The sequence below is a fragment of the Phasianus colchicus genome, chromosome 17 (assembly GCF_987193195.1).
Source record: "Phasianus colchicus chromosome 17, bPhaCol1.hap1.1, whole genome shotgun sequence".
Classification (NCBI taxonomy): Eukaryota; Metazoa; Chordata; class Aves; order Galliformes; family Phasianidae; genus Phasianus; species Phasianus colchicus.
In genome coordinates, this window is record NC_143452.1 from 11,831,986 (window position 1) to 11,848,968 (window position 16,983).

The 16,983-nt window shown below is 49.2% G+C and overlaps 2 long non-coding RNA genes across 2 annotated transcripts; one reads left to right on the plus strand and one right to left on the minus strand.

The window, feature by feature from the left end:
• Nucleotides 1-1,744: 1,744 nt before the first annotated feature.
• Nucleotides 1,745-7,884, minus strand: LOC149915637 (uncharacterized). The gene is made up of 3 exons (XR_016471922.1): nucleotides 7,257-7,884; nucleotides 5,620-5,696; nucleotides 1,745-4,247 (listed from the first exon to the last, which is right to left on the minus strand). It is a non-coding gene; the product is annotated as an uncharacterized LOC149915637 (long non-coding RNA).
• Nucleotides 5,768-16,980, plus strand: LOC149915638 (uncharacterized). The gene is made up of 3 exons (XR_016471923.1): nucleotides 5,768-5,850; nucleotides 13,580-13,808; nucleotides 15,051-16,980. It is a non-coding gene; the product is annotated as an uncharacterized LOC149915638 (long non-coding RNA).
• The last annotated feature ends 3 nt before the right edge of the window (nucleotides 16,981-16,983 follow it).

Genomic DNA, 16,983 nt, shown 5'->3' on the forward strand with positions numbered 1-16,983 from the left:
CCCTCACAGGTGCTCCTGGGCCAGGCAGGGCAGAGCAGTGAGGGCAAGTGTGGTGCTGGGCATCCATCGCCCTGCCCCACAGCCACCAGCCCCTGCAGTGCTTTCCTAGACACACGGAGTGTGGAAAAGACCACTGAGATCATCCAGTCCAACCAAGCACTCAGCCCAGCCGGGGCAGGGAGGTCTGCGGATGGGAGCCTAGGAATTGCACCACCTGCCATGAAGGCCAGAAAATAGCAATGGGAACTCCTTCAGCATTAAGATAACTCCACGCCAACATCTTCCTGCATGGTGGCAGCCAGCCGTCAGCAGCAGTGCAGTGATCCCAGCACATTTTCTGAGAGCTGGGTGCCCAGCATCACCCATCTGTACCTCAGAAGCCGCTCCCCAGGCTGATTGAAAATCGGCCCATTTCTCATCATTTCTGAAAGGAGATGGGGGAGGGGGAGAGCTAATGAGGAACACACAGAGCTTTGGAACCAGAAATGCATTCCCTGAAGTCAACAAGCTAAAAAGTTTTGGGTTTTTTTTTGTTTTTTTTTTTTTTTTGAATATTCATTTCCACTGAGATTTTCCATTGCTATAATTAATTTGTCACAAATACACTGACAAAGCATTTCTGCTGCTGTGCTGAGGGCTGGAGGCAGAGGTTTACTTCGTCTCCTTTGAAGAAAAATAACTAGCTATCAAATAACTTTAAGCTCGGGAAGCTTTACCAGCCCAGCCTCACTGCTTCCATTAAAGAATGCTGCTTGGCCTCAAAGACAGCTAAAGCTATTGAAAAAAAGAAATGTTCTATGGGTTTACTTTTGGTTGATTCAATCCCTTCTGGTGTTGTTTTGGTCTATTATTTGCAGCAGTGCTTGGACTGTAGAATCTGGGGGGAATGGCTGTAGCTTTTCTTCTCCTGTGTGGGTGGCTTTCCAATTCCTTTGCAGAGGGAGAGGTGACATTGGGGTGGGCAGGGCTGCTTTTGGATGGCAGCCCTCACACTACAGAGCACCAGCTCAGTAAGTCCATCCATGTGACAAAGTCTTCACTGAGGTGAGGAATGGCAGCAGGTTCATGGGTTACTGCATGAAACTCTTGGCCTGGGAGAAAGCTGCATGACTCGGATCCAGCCTTCAAAACAGTTCTAAATCCAGGTCACACGGTGCCATGTGGCTCCTGCGAAGGCTGGTCTAAAAAGGCTGTGCTGAATAGGAGAAAGATCAAACTTCTGATGTTGAGTTGAACGTTCAAGCATGAGATGTGGCCTTGATGAAGCTTAGGCTGGCTTATATCACTCAGACGAAGACACTAAACAAGAACAGTATGCTATTTCTCATTTAGAGGAAAAATATGTTAAAAAACATACTTGACAGATAAGTAATTGGGAAACATCTGGCCAAAGCAAAGGCAGCAGAAGTGATTCCAATCAGAGATGGTTCGCTGAAAGCGTTTCATCTCGACTCCAACGGCAACGGCAAATTTGGTGCTTAAAGAATTCCAGCCTTCTGATGAAGTGTGAAAGAGGCTGAGAGTGAAAAGTGCACACACACACAGCCGGCATGAAGGGAGGGAAAGAAGCGACCAGGCTGCGTGTGGAGGTGCATGCCAGGGGCATGGAGGGATGGGTAGACTTTGTCACAGTGCTCTGATCGACTCCCCAGCAGCACATGGGCCCACCATGCAATGAATGGATCCCACCATGCAATAAATGGATCCCACCATGCAATGAATGGATCCCACCATGCAATAAATGGGTCCCACCATGCAACAAATGGGTTCCATTAACCTGCAGGGAAACCTACACTCCATGAGCCCACTGCAACAACAGCACAACGCAGAAGCAGGAAGCAGGCAATATATTCCTCTCCAAATTAATTGTTGTTATTTTGATTAAGGCACATTATCATATAAATATTTGATTAAGAATATGATTGAATCTTTCTTGCTTATGAACTGTGACAACTTTAAAGTCTAACCTCTTACAGCTTGGCACCGCATCATTATTTTGCTCATTAGCTACATTTAATAATTCGATCCCATAATATGCTTTGCCATTTGAAACCTGCCTTTGTGTGCCAAGTTCAGATCGATACTGTTAGTTATTTGTACCACTGCAGATAATTAAACAAAAATTAAAAGCAATTTAACCTTGCAGTCTGGCTGCGAGGCGTTTGAGGAAGGCAGCGGTGGTGGAGCACAGTCAGCAGGGTTTGTCTGCCGCTGGGGTCTGTCTGGGAAAGGGGGAGGGTCTGAGGAGCCTTTGGGACAGGCACACTGGGGGGCCCAGCCAAGAGCTGGTCTCTATGGGGGGCACCTCGTACTCCCCCATAAGCAGAAGTTCCTGGGGTATAAGTGCTGCCCCCTGTGCTCCTGGGGCCGTGGGATCACGGCTGTGCTGTGGGCTCCTGCTGTCACTTGCAGGCTGTCCCACTGCAGAGCGATGCCTCTGTCTCTCCCAGCTTGCTTTGAACAGAGCTCGCTTTCCTAATTTAAACTGCACACAAAAGCTTGCCATACATGGTCATGGGTGCTATTTTTAGGTTTGCCAATTAATCCAGCTCCGTTTGAGCTGGATTAGAAATCGCATACCCCCTTAATTATAGGTGTACACACTCCAGACTGGCAGCTGTTTGGACATTCTCAGCTGGGAAATCTGCCCTCAGCAGCCACCCCCTCCCCAGGCCGAGAGCTGCCTGCTCTGTGCCCATCTGCTGCCGTGGCACCATGCCTGCTCCCAGAGCTTGGCTGCCTGCCCCGGGACACAGGTGCCAGGCAGTGATGCGCTCAGACAGGCGGCCTCCCTCTCCCCTTTTTCCCCCCTCCTCCAGGAAAATCTCCTCCGTGCCTTTTCTTCTCGCTGCAGCAGCGCGGTGCTCAAGCCGTGGGCACTGCTCTCTGCTCCCCACTGCTGAGCGCTGTGGGGAATGAGTGTGGATATCCACACCTGAGCAGCGAGTGATGCACCCCCAGCAGCTCCTGCATCCCCATCCATCTCTTCATAGTTCTACAGCCTGGTGACCTTCTCTTCTTTTTTTCTTTTCCTGGTAGCTGACAGGAGCGGGCATGAATGCTCTTTGGTTCTCTGTTGTGTTCCAGCATCACAGCACATCCCTGCTGGCTCTGCTGGCAGCACGCTGCTCTGCAGCACAGCCCGCTGACCGGGCACCCTGAGTGCTTTTCCATGGAAGCTGCAGCCACATACATTTGCTCATCATCGTTTCCACTGCCCGTTGGAAAAAGGAAAAAAAAAGAAGTGAGCGCTGAGTGCTGCCTTCAGAGAGAGCAGATTCAGTACTGTTTGCATCGCCTTCGAGCGCAGCTGCTGCCCCTCCAGCTGCTGCCATAACACCAGCAGTCCCACCTGCAACACCACGGAGCCATTTGGAAAGGACGTGGGTCTGGCAGGGGTGGAGGAGGGGAATTGAAGCTCCCTGTCTTGAGGGGCTTTGGGAACTCCCAACAATTTGTTCATAGGTAGGTTTGGGGCAATCGTTGCTGTAGGTTTTGGGGTGGGCACAAGGAGTGGGCCTGCAGCTGCTGTCACTTCTGCCTGGCACGGTGGTGACCCACCTGCTGTCCCATGTTCCATATAGGGCCGGATCCCGGTGCAGCCCTGTGCCCACCAGAGCACCGGCGCTGCTCCTGCTGTGAGTCACTGCGATGCCATGTGCCGCCCCCCACTGGGCTGGGGGCAAACAGGAGCAGCAGTGTTTCATCCGTGAAGCTTTGTGATTAATAAATGGTTATCAGGGAGTGACTCAGGGGACAGCAATCCGGCCGTCCTGGCTGCTGGCAGAACAAGGAAACGCCAGTGGTGAATTCCAGAGGCTTTGTGCATCGCTGGGCAGCCATCCTCGTCAGGACCCACACCCAGAATGAAGCCATCAGCCCAAAGTGTCCCTCAGCCTCCCTGGGGGACAGAGCAGGGCCTGGCGTGGGGCTGAGTGGTGCATGGGGGCCCATCCCTGTGCTGCAGTGCCATCGGGATGCCCTCTCAGCAGCCACCCCCCATGTGCTGCCAGTGCCACCTGCACTGTGCTTGGGGCAAGCATGCAGCCCAGGACCCCTGGCACAGCAAACAGTCCTGGAGACACGAGGCTGTTCCTTACTCACAGTCTGGAGGCAACTCCCAGATCCATGTGGGGATGGGAGAGATGGCTCATCACCTGGTCCCTTGCTGAGGGCATGGGGACACTGCCAGGAGGCCACATCCTATAGGCGTGAGCAGCTCTGCATGCAATTCAGATTTTCTCAGGCTGCAGGAGGGGAAGAAATGCCAAACACACAGTCTTGTGGCAAATATACCAAACTCCATAGTGAGCACTGATACTTAAGTCCAAGGAGAACCATAACTTGACTGCTTCCAAACTCAGAACTAATTGGAAAACTGAAGATATGTTGTCCTGCCAATAGAGCAAGGGCCCATCTGCGGAATGGGGAACAGAGGAGGGGACAGGGAGACCAAGGAGGACACACACAGTCCGTGGCCACACTCTGCTCAGCTACTGAGAAAGCCAAAGGGGGAGTGGGAACCCCTCACCAGCTGAGGCCCCCACAGCCCGCTCCATGCCTTCCTCTTCTCGCAATAGCCAGCGGGAACTGCAATTAACGTCTGCTGCAATTTCTTCATTATCATAATGACAGTGCTCAGCAAAATATATGGGAGGCATTGACGGTGACGCCCAGATGCTGGAACCATACGATGCCACATGGAAAATCATGGCACCGCGTAAAACCCCGACGTTTATATGGCACAGCTGCCTCTGCATAATGCCCTTGTAATTCATCAGTGTGCAGCATCTGGTTCTATGTTGTCATTCTTCAACTTTCAGACAACCATAATCTCAAGTATCTTAATAATAACACAGACCTGCCAGACGGGGGGGGGGGGGAGGGAGGGGAGGAGTTGGCTCCTTTTGTGCCTTTCAACCCAAATGAGAGGGGAAAAACAGAAACAATGAAGAGGGGGTGCTGAGTGCTGCAGGGCAGAAGGCATGCGGGTGCTGGGGCTCAGCAGTAGGGCCTGGGGAGCCCTAACCCGAGGCATGCTGCTTTGGCCTGGGAGAGCAACCAGGCATCCATCGGCTCCTTCTGGAGCTCATCTGATGAAAACCCCTTGGCTGAGCCTGCAACGGGAGCGTGTAGGTGCAGCGATGGCACCGGCAGAGCTCGTCGGGTCATCCATCGAAACGCAGCGCTGAGGATACAGCAGGGGCTGTAAGGACAGGGCCGTGTGCTGCTGCCAGGCGGGTCCCAGCCCCCCGGCTCTGAGCGGACCCGGCCGTGATGCCGTGGGGCCCAAGGGACGTCGGCTCCGGGCCGTGCCGGGCTCCCGCTGCCACGAGGGGGCGAGCGAAGGGGCACCGTGCAGTGCCACAAACACACAGGCAGGGCCGGGGGGGAATTGGGGGGGGGTTGGACACTCGATGAGAGCGATGTGCTGCGAGCACGGGGCACCCTGCAGTGTGCCACGGCTGCTCGTGTCCCGCAGACAAACCCCGAGGGCAGGGCGCTTCCACCTCCCCGTGCCACCACTGCTGGGACATCATCCCCCCGTTCTCCACCCTTTGCAGCCGGGCCGGGTGGGAGCGGAGCTGGGGCAGCCCCATTAGCGCTGCTGAGTCGCACCTGGAGCAGGGCGGGGACTTCTGGGTGCCGAACACGTTGCCCCATAGAAGGCAAAGCGGTGAGCGTTGGGCTCTGCTCTGCAGAGGGAAGAGGAATAGAAGGGGCATTTTATTAAGGACGTGCTGACTTTTAAGAGAGCTGCCCAGTGCTTGTACTGGCTGGATGTGGGCATCCTGATCCAGCAGCAGTCGTCATACTGCTGTATTGAGAGAACTCATGGTGCTTATAAAGGTAAGAGAAATTGATGATCTCATATGCTCACAGCTAACAGCCCTCCAGCAGACCTACTGGAATTGCTGCAATGCATGGCAATGCAGGACATCCAGATTTACTTCATTTTTAGCACACAGAAACCTGTGGTTGCTTTGTGCTTTTGAGGTGGAGAGGTGAGCAGGGAGAGGTGGGTGATGCTGCCCTGCTCTTACAGTACTTATCTCTTAATATGAAAATGGCATTACATCAACAAGCCTACTTGTGATAAGCTGGAGTTCTTCCATTACAGAGCCCAGCTGGGCTGGATGCTTTCATTCAGGTGTGAGTGGGCCACAGGTGTGCCCCTGCTTGCAGTGAGCGCAGACCCACCAGCCTCTCTTTGCCACCAGAGGGGACATTTGCTTTCCCTAAACCCTTGGCAGTGTCAGATGTGAGGCAGCTCTGTGGGGTCGCTTTAGGACACCAGGGTTAAACATTGATGACAGCAAAGGGCTCCGGTGTGTGGGCAAAGCACAGCACTGTTCAGTGGGTGCAGCAGCCACCCCCTGCATCATCCTGGGTACCCAGAATGACCTTTCCTGCAGCACTTTTTCCAGATGGTGCTTCTGCCTGAAAGAACAACAGTGTCTGCAATGCTGGGGGGGACCCATGAGCCTGATGGGGCTGCAGCCCTCCTCACCTGGCTGTGTTACCTTTGCAAATCCTGAAAATGAAATGTTTGCTCTGATGGACACTGGGTTGATACATGCAGTGAAATGTTCTCAGGCCAAAGTCCAGCCAACAGGGCTGGCTGTGCATGGAGCAAACAGGTTACACCAGCACTGAGCTGGAGCTGCATTCCTCAGTGTTTGTGCCCAGCAGGGGCTGTGCAGTGACCCCATCCCTTTGTGAAAACAGAGGTCTCAGGCTTTGTAAGTTCTCTTGTTCTTTAACACACAGGTGTAAATCCACTTGTTGTACAGCTGCCTTCTTCCTACACCTGCTCGTCATGTCTGTGTGGTCCGCCTATAGCTGCCTCCCATTGCACTGATTTTCTTTGTGTTTGAGGGGGGTGGGAGGGCTGTGCTCTGCTCATAGAATCACGTGAGTTGGGAGAGACCTTCAGTGGCCACCTAGACCTGCTCCCCTCACCTCTCCATCCCTCAGGGTGGCTATGATGAGACTGCGTGGCAGCTCTGTGGGTTGCAGCAGTGATCATCCTCCAATGATATGCTTATGTTTGGCTCAACCAAATGCTGAGTGTGCTGAGCTCTCACTGGGTCAGACCTGAGGGCTGCTTTGTCCCCTGCTGATGGACAGAGAGCTGCAGATGTCCAACAGCTTGGGACAAAGCCTACGAAGGAAATGCCTTCCTGCTGTCCCACCAGGAAGGAGGAATTTTTCTGTCCCTTCTTAAAAAATCTTTTTAAATGTGGCTTATCCACCATTGCTGCTGGAGTTGGAGTGGTGGAAAAACTGCTGAAAAATCAGTTTGGATTTGGACACTTCTTCTGGAGGGGTGGTGTGTTCTTATCTCCCCTCACCCCGCTGGTAATACCTACATACGTGGCTGTAGAGCTGCTGAGGTGGTTACTTCATTGCTGCCTTTTGTTTTGTTTCATTGGAAACCAAAGTTTGGCTGTGTCTAGGACTGAATTCTTCTGTGGTGTTTTTAATCCAGGCTCGATGGCTTGCTCAGGTCCCAGAGGTAGAAAACAGAACAGCAATAAATACAGGGAAGGAATTGCTGGGATGTAAAAAGTCTCAGCAGCTGGGCAAAAAGCCTCCATCAGTTTCTGTGATACGGCCTTATGAAGGCTCCAAGAATCTCTGGGTAAAAAGGGAGTAAGATAGTTTGAGAGCCTCTGGCAGCAGCATGGCAAGGAAGTTCTTGCTCCTCAAAGGGTTTGGGGTTAGAGAACCAAAGCGGCCAGGAATGCTGGGGCTGGTGGGGATGGGTGCTGCTGCCTTTGTGCCTCTCCTCCTGGTGGCAGTGCCAGCTCTGGCAGGCAGGTTTTTGGGGAGCTGTGGGAGGGTGCTACAGGTGGTGCTGGCCTTTGAGCTGACCTCTGGTGCCCGTGTTTCTCTCTCTTCTGCATTCTGTGAGGTCACAGAGCTCTCGCTCTCATGCAGACCAGCCCAGAGTGCCTGCTTCCTGGGGCTGGAGACCTTGGCTTGAGGCTGAAAGCCCTTGCCTGGATTCCTCTGGCCGCAGGGAAGGCTCCGAGTTCTCTGTACAACAGACTTCTCATGAGATGGCAGTTATTGTCCTGTTTGTGCCTGAAGGTGCAGTTATTGCTAGCAACCAAAGCAACGTTTCTGCTGTGGCTGAGCAGCCTTTACCCAGGGCTGTGTTTGCAACCAGGAAAGTTTCACTTGCTGCCTTATCTGCCTTATCTATTGCTCCCTGCAGCCAGCATGCTGACGAATGTTTTCTTCTCATTTAACTGTGCACTTGCCCTAGCAATTGGCCAGAAGAGCTGGGGAATGCTGCAGATACCCAAACAAATCTTTTCCTTCTGATACGCATTCGTTACTCCAGGAATTAATTTTACTGCATTGGACAAAGCAGTCCAAATGGGGCACTTACAGGCTCAGCACCAGAATGAAGCAGGATCTCCTGGAAAGGCCCTAGGGGAAGGGGCAGCCCAGTCCTTCGCAGAGGAACCCCTGCACACCTCAGTGCTCACTGCTGTGTCCTTGGCAGTGACACAGGATCCCTTGGCCTCAATAACACACGCTGGGAGCTGGTCTCACTGCGCAGATCATTTTGCTGGCTTTGTAAACTTAATCAGTTGACATGTTGCCATTAGGTCAGGAAAGCTGAATTTACCTTAAATAATTAATCCAGATCAATTAAACACAGGATAACCGTGAAGAATAGCAAAAGGAAAAATGACCCTTGTTGCTTCCATGCCTTCATCCTGCATAGACAGCCCATAGCAAGAAGATGGCTTATGGAGCTTTGACAGTGGGAAAGAAATGTACATTTATGTCTTGTGATGACAGCTCTATCCTGAAGGTTTGACCTAATTACTGTGTTTCGTCTCAGTTTCTGTCTGGCAGTTATTGTTGCTGTCATAGTGTCAAATGCACCTAATGAAAACATCCAGTGGTTCCATTAAAATATTGGTGGGGTGAGGCTGCTGTGTTGTGTGAGCACAAATGCTGTTTCTGTGTTCCTGATATTTGGGGGCAGGGCTATTTTATCAAATACATCATCAAAAAAAATACTTGCCAGAACTGAAATGCCTTTGCACAGGAGAGCCCTACGGGGGCCGTTCCAGCCAGTCTTGGAGCTGAGTGGCACTAATTGGCAGTAATTCCACAGGCTGTTTCTTGGGATCTTTATAAACTGGCTCCACGTACCAGCGGCCAGTCGAGAAGCTGGCAGCAGGGAGCACACAGCACACTTCTCCCAGGGATGCAGTTTTAGATGACTTTTGGTGGGGGGCAGAAGGGCCAGCACGGGGTGTTCCTGGGCCCATTTCCTCTGCTCCCAGCAACGTACAAAACTTGTTTTCCAGTTCTGAGAACCATCGGCACAAAAGGACCATAAAGAGTTTTAGAAGGACTTTTTGGCTGGATGCTTCGGAAGCTCTTTGTAACAAACTGGCAAGTGCAGCTGCCTGCTGTCAGGACACAAGTGCTGCCATGGCCAACTCCCAGGGAAGGGAAGGGCTGGGAGAGTGAAAGTGTTTCCAGCCCTCTCTGTTGGTGTAAGGATCCCTTTGGTATGACAATCTCAGCAGCTTTAGCTTCCAGAAAGAACAGCAAAGCTCTGAGCACAGACACGGCCTGTGGTTCAGAATCATCTTTCTTTCTTCCTTCAAAACAGAGGTCTTATCCCAAAGTGAAGGAAAGTCGTTTCTGGCTTGCTGCTCCAGAACCATCCCTGCTGCCACCTTTCTCTCATGTGGTTTGTCTCCTGTGGTTCTGACAGCTCTGCTCATCCCTTGTCCTCAGGCACAGTGCATTGATAACTATTGAAAACGTACTGTGCAGAGATAAATCACTGATCTTTTCCTTTCTGATAGGGAAATTAGAGGCTTTGTTTCTTTGGCTGCAGTGCCTGGAGATCAGCACGGTGGTGATGGAGCTGATGAACTTTGAGTTGGATGTTGCAATGCCCTGCTAGCCATAGTGCTTATCTGGATTAGTTCTCAGAGCACCAATGTCCTGACTTCTTCACAGGGAGGTTCATAGAGCAGTCCATAAATCCCTGGTGATGCATACAATGGATTTTGTTTTAATTCCCCATCTGTGCCAAGTCACAGCACACTGCTAATGAGCTGCGGGTCAGCCCTGCTGTCCTGACATAACCCATGTGTGCTCTGACCAGATCTGTCCTCAGACAAAGGTGGTTCTTCTGCCTGCTAGAACGGTGTGTGCTGTGAGGGCTGTGGTGCTGATGTGGTGCTGCTGAGTGGGTTCCTGTGTTGTGTGCACTGCAGCAGCGCTATCTGGCACCTAATGTCCGCAGTGTTAGCACTGGGAAACATCTGCTTGGGCACACAGACTCGCTGCAAACCTGTTAGCAAAATAATCTGCAGCACCAAAACCACTGCCCTGCTTTGTTTGAAGGAGCTGCTCTCCCTTTGTTAGAGACTTTGGAGTTTTAGCAGTGATGGAGTGCTTAGCAATGCCATTGGAAGTCTGTGGGAGGAAAATGCAGCTGCAGGAGCTGTGGGTTCTGCAAAGAGTTAACCTGCACCCTGGTTGCATGACAGCCCCCAGCTGTCAGTGCCTTCCCTCCAGCATTTCTTTCCTTTATTTCATCAAAGCAACAGGCATGGTTTTAATTTTCCATGACTTGCTTATGAAATATGATGCTTGCTGTAATAAAGAAATGATTTGGCTTGTAATGGGTACATAAGAAATCAATTTCCTATTTTTAAATTAGGTAGGATTAACAATGAAGCAAACAATAAGCAGGGCGACAGGGAGAAAGAGGAGCAGGAGACTCACCAGCCCTGGGACAGAGTGGGCTGCACTGGTCATGAGACTGCCTTCATTAATTGCTTTGCTGAGACACAGCTGGAGTGTTTCTTCCAATGTATATTCATTTTCCACCTGAAAATTATGGTTTCATGAAGATTGCTGAAGATTCATGACTCTCCTTCTGCCCAGCGGTGACATTTAAGGTGCAACACAGTTTCTGTTCAGATTCATAGTTCAAAATAAATCGTTACCACCATAAATGTCTGGGGAACAGCTGTCCTCCCCTGCCTTCCTCTGCATCCCCAGCACCTGCAGCACATGACTGGACCGGGAGGTTTGGACCTGCTCCCAGGAACAGGAAGAGAGGGAGCTCCCAGCTTCTGCTTTCTAAGGTTATTGCAGTATGGGAGAGAGCTGCCTGTTGGTAGATGCCACAGCGGTGTGTTGTAGCCTGCACAGGACTGAGAGCCATGGGAGGGGATGCAGCCCCTCGCCTCTCGGGATGCTCCATGTGCTCTCCTCCCTGGTCCTCCTGGGGCACGCTCAATGCATGGAGCAGCACCCCGGGCTGTGTGCTGTGCTGGCACCCACCAGCTGCAAGATGCCACTCCTCGGAGCTGCAGCCGTCTCCAGAGGCGGATTGCCCTTTAGACCTTGGCCTGCAGACAGTTGATACAGGTTTCTCTGCCGAGCAGTGCTGAATGCTGCCAGCATGTTTTTGTGTCATTAACAGATGTGCTGTTGCTCTGGTTTCCAAGGCTTGCACGCAGTGCGTGCTCTTCTGTGCAGGGAGGCCCAGGGCTGTCGGTCAGAGCTCTGTGCAGGTGGGAGCTGTGCAGTGCTGGGGTCTGAGCCCATCCAAGCTTGTCCCCTCTCAGAACCGCGTGCTAGACTTGCTAGAGCTGCTCTTTTGGTGCCAGCATCTCCTCCTGGCCCCGCTCCATGCCTGTGCTAAGTGGCTTTGGAGCTGCCCCAGGGGTCTGTCACGGGTTGGAATTAGAGTTGCATTTGGCTGGCTGGTCTGTCTTCCCTTCCTGGATGCTCTTGCTTTTTTTAGCTTATCTCAGTTCTGCATGGGTTTGTGAGTTCCTGCTGAAGTCTCTAACAAGATTTGTATGGTGGCTTCTTTTTCCTCCAAGCAATCATAATTTGGCCAAAAATAAATGTCTGCAGAAATCTTTTTAAAGTCTCTCCTTCATGTAGGTTTCAGCAGCCTTCTTGAGAGACAAGCCATAAAAACCGATGGGACTTATGGAAATGTTGGTAGGGCTTCTAGGACTGGGCAGGAGTCCAAACAATTTCTTGTAATCTTCTCCACATAGATCTGTTATTGCTGGGGCAGGTACCAGATGCATTATCACTGCTAATCTCCTTCAAGGGTGGAGGGGTGTCTGAGTGCAGATAACTATGATGAAATGGAGCCAGCTTTCTGTCTTGTTGCTATGAAGTCCAAGAAAACTTCATGAAATCTGAGGCCTGCTTCTACTTACCGTGTCAGAGGGGTATTGTTTTTGTTCTGTAAGACTCACAGTTATCAAACTTCTTCCCCCTCCAGTTCCCAGCTGCTATCCTACTTAAATTTATAGCTTTTTTTTTTCCTTTGGCTATCACTGGAGCTTCAAATAACTGTTGGTAGGCTCCCCAGTTCCAAGGACAAAACAGACCAAATGTACAAAACCAAACCCAGAATCCTGATCATCAGAGGCTTTGTCCTTGACCTTCTCTGGCATTGTGTCCCTTCACAAATTTGCTGTTTAGTATTGAGGGCTTCAGCCTAAGATGGAAGAGAGATTCAGGCATGCTTATTTTAATGAGATCATACTTGAATGGGCGATAGGAGAAGGAAAGTAGGCAGTAATTTGCATTAGAGACCAGGAGTTAGGTTCTCCACCAGAGTCGGGGCAGTGTGCTGTCACCTCTGGAAGATTTGCTCAGGTCTCAACGCCTTGTGCCAGCAGGAATCGTTCCTGGGAGGGCTGAGCTGCTCTAGGCTTGGCAGCACATAAATGCAAATCACAGTGCTTTGGTAGCATGAGTGGGGGCTGATGGCTGGCCTGTCCACCTCATAGAGGGTGAGTTTCATTTGTCCTGGAACACAGCTGTATATCAGGAACAAATTTCTGGGAAAGGCCGTACCTTGGGCACCTTTGCTTGGGAAATGCTGTTGTGGTGCTTTGTAAGAACAAGAACAACTGCTGGCAGTTTGGATGAAGACTTACAACGACAAACTGCAGCTTTACAAAAGATTCTTTTAGATGAATACAAGGCCTTGAGGCTGTGCAAAAACAGCCCCAAAGCTTTTATATGTTCCTTTGGGAAGATTATAACAGATGTTTTATTTTCTTTTTTTTTTTCTGTCTTTTTTTTCTTGTTTTTCTCAGTGGTCAGTATCCAACACTTCCAAGGAAGGTACAAATACCATTTCTAGGGTGTGTGTTTGGAACGGTTCTGCTAGCAGCTTATTGATTTGAACAAGAGCTGTAGTCAGCATACATCTGCTCACACTTACACTGGAGAAAAGCCATGGCAAGTGCAGTGAAGCTAACATGATGAGGAGCAGAGGCAAGGCAGCAGTGGCCGATGCCACTGGTGGTAGTGAAAGCAGGGAATGCCTTCTGTGTGTGTTGGAACAGCTTGGGGCTCTTCCACGCACCCTTCACAGCAAAGAAATTGTGTTTGCAATGATCAGCATCGGCCTGAATTTTGCATATCTCTGTATCCTTCTCTATTAGTTTGTCAGGCAGAAGGAATATCTGTGATGGCTGCAGAAAGCTAGAAGGCACACAATAGCAATTCATTTCCTCCCTTTCCTCTTTTTTACACCTAGCTGTTCCACATAGAGATTCACAGACGTGGTGGGATGCACTGTGGAATGCTGCTGACTGAGGTGTGCCAGCACTGATTTGACAAATGTGCCCTTTTATGCTGCTGAGGTTCAACCACTGCCAGAAGTGTCCAAAGTGTCCTCTGTCATCGCCAATAACAATTACTAATCTGGAATTTGGAATGCTCTGCTGTGCCATTCATGAGCAGCTTTTTAGTAGTCTTGCAGCCAGGTATGTCTGTAGTCGCAATAATTGTCTTCAGTGAGGGAGCTAATTGACTGCACTGCCGCAAGTATGGAATAAATCATGTTACTATGGTAGCCAAGGTTTTTGGAAAACAGTATTTCCCACAGCAAAAATGCCATTTCTCTGAATTTTGCTTCTTTCCCTGAAAATAGCTCTACCATCACAGAGTTGTGAGATTTGGAGTGGGATGTTGTTTTTTCCGATGAAAAGCTCTGCAGCAAGCTAGATGCCGCGTCTCAGTTTTACTTCTTTCTTTGGTGTAGCCTTCATTCATGTTGAAAGGACAGAGGTGTGTTGATATATGATGTACTCAAACTAATTATGAAAGGGACTGGAACCTGGGAATGGGTTTTGAAGGAATCATTCCCAGGTTCCAGTCCCTTTCATAATTAGTACAGAGGTTGGAAGGTTGGACCAAGGCCTGCTTCTGAGCTGTGCAGACTTATCTGTGCTAATGTGAGTACTTGACCCTGAGACCAGTGAGTTAAAGAGACTGTGCTAACTTTGTACCATTGAGCAGGGCCCCCATAGGCATGGTGTGTCCATCATTGTGCCATCTGGTTTTGGTAAATCATGACAGAAGTAAGCCCGTATTCCCAATAGCATTCATGGTTAAGGTGTGATTTTTGTCTTTGTCTCTCTTCTCGTCAGCCTCTGGTACATCCACAAGTGTTTTAACAAAGTATTTTGTTTCTCGCTTCCCAGAATACCAAGTGCATTTCATAACACAGCTGCTGCAAATGTTATGGCTATGTACTTCCATGCGTTAGTCTTTTCTGTGCTTCCTTTCTCTGAATCTCATTTAATAGGGCACATTTTATATTTCTCTACTAATTTGATGAAGTTTATTACATTTGTCGTCTTCCCCTCTTTCTTTAGAAAAGCAGGGGAAATTCCAAATTTCAATTTAAGAGCATTTTGTTGTAATTCACTTTGTTTTTATGGAGCATAGTATTTGTTGGAAGGAGAGAAGTTGAGATCATAATCTGGCTCGGTTGACCGAGTTTCTAAATTTTAAACCTCCGCCTTCTCTTTTTTAAACATTCTCTATGCCAACACTAAACACTGTGATCATTCAGGATGTGAACTGCACTCCCCATAGATGCTGATAGGTTACAGATACATTTACATACAAAGGAGCTGTTGAATGATTCACGTGAGAAGTTATTTTCTTATTCTCAGCCTTCACTGAACAGCAGATTTTCCCCCCATTTTCTGTATTTGCAGGAACAATTTATCTGCCCATCACTCTGAGCAGTGTGTGAGGAGGTACGTGTGGTTAAAACGTGTGGAGCAAGGTGACCATAAGTGCTTTTTGCCAGAATTTTTTGTGCTAGCTTTTCTGAGGAGCTGTGGGAAGAACACCCAGAGCAGGGCTTGCCCAGAGCCTGTCAGGCTGCAGCCATCAGGTTGAAGTGATGCCTTAGCTGTAGTGCAACACCTTGTGCCACCAATACCTGCAGGTGGGGATGAGCTGTAAGTCATGTGGGCTCACAATGATGGTACCTGTCTTGCCACTGAGCAGCATTTCATGGGACAAGGGTCACTCCCTTATCCAGGTCCATACACGTGCAAGACTTGGGCCTTTGGCGTGGGTTCCTCTGACACGAAACATGAGCCACTCCTTTGTCAGATTTGTAGCACTCTGGAAAGCCCTGAACTTCTGCACATCTCCTGGGCAGCATTTCAAAACGTGCTGAGTGTTCTGGCATTGTTCAGAACCAAGAGCCTCTCGTGGGGCCATTAAGAAATCCTGAGACTGCAGCTGGCTATCACTCTGATATTACCACGATGGATTCCCTGAGATCTCCTTGTCCTCAATCTTACCTAAATAGCAGCTCCCAAATAGCCACAAATTTGGGAATGGACCAAGCCAATCAACTACAGAATTATAAATAACTCTGTTTTATACATACGATGGCACTCCTTGCATCCTAGAGAAGTGTGCATATGCTGAGTTGTTTAGAGTCTTCCCCCTTGATCGACTGATCGATTTGGATCTGGAGCACATTCAGGAGACACGCACCCATGAAGATGGGTTACTGAGCAGCAAACAGGCCAACAGACAATCACTTCTCCAGGGGCTGCACGGCTCTTCTCTGCTTCCCTCACAGCTTTCTGCTGTCTACATTTTGTGTGAGCTACCGACTTCTGTCGTATTGCTTGTTTCAGAACTGGTGATGTTTGAGTTAACTCCTACAGGCGAAGCCAGGAGGCAGTCAGCGGCTTTTCAGGATGTGTGACCTCTCCTAGCAAACTTGGAAGGGCATCTGTTGACCAGCTCTGATACTGTTTGTTTTGGGAGGAAGCAAGGTCTATAAAAAGGCTTATTACACAGTGTAAATGATTTTCTTTTTGCTAAGCAAATATTTGCAATATATTTTGGGAGATCAAGCATTCAAAGTGAAAAAGCGTGATACCTGCCAAGGATGTGAGAAGCACATAAAGGATATCTTAAACTGGGAGAACATGGGATGGTTTTACAATCTTGATCTATGAGGAAACCAATCTGAGGCCCTTTCAGCTCAATCTCAGTCTTCAGACACCTCAGTCTAGAAAGCTTTTCACAAGCCCTCTTTGCTTCAGCAGTTCTGCTAGTTCTTTTTGCAGAAGCCAAAGTACTGTGGAACAGAGACAAATCCTAAGACTTCAGCAAACGAGCAACGTCCTTATATGGGACTTTCCTAGAAGGCAGTTTATTTTACAAAGGTCTGAAGCAACAATAATGCCCAGTTATGGAGAGTACACATCTAGCTGGATGGCAGCTCTCAGTTGTGTCATAATTTCTGTATCGTGCCTTTGGCTTGAATAAAGGTTGCAAGGAAAGTAGTTGTTTAAACTATTTTGCTTAAGAGTAGCAGATCAATGCTAGTCAACATCTAACTTGTGAACTTGTCTCTGCGCTGTGGTATTGTCAGGAGGCCCAATTTGTTGGCATGTAGTTTTATAAACAGTGAGAATACTGGAAATTATGTCATGTTTTGTATAAACTTTTATTTCAATAGTTTAAAGAATAAGCCATGTAAAACATCTGGAAATCACAGTAACATGAGGCACATATAATAGCAATATCTTAAATATGCATTAGTAATACAAAGCCATCTTTCACTCTGATAAAAGTTACAACTTTATTTTTCTACAAAATATTTAAGTCGTGACA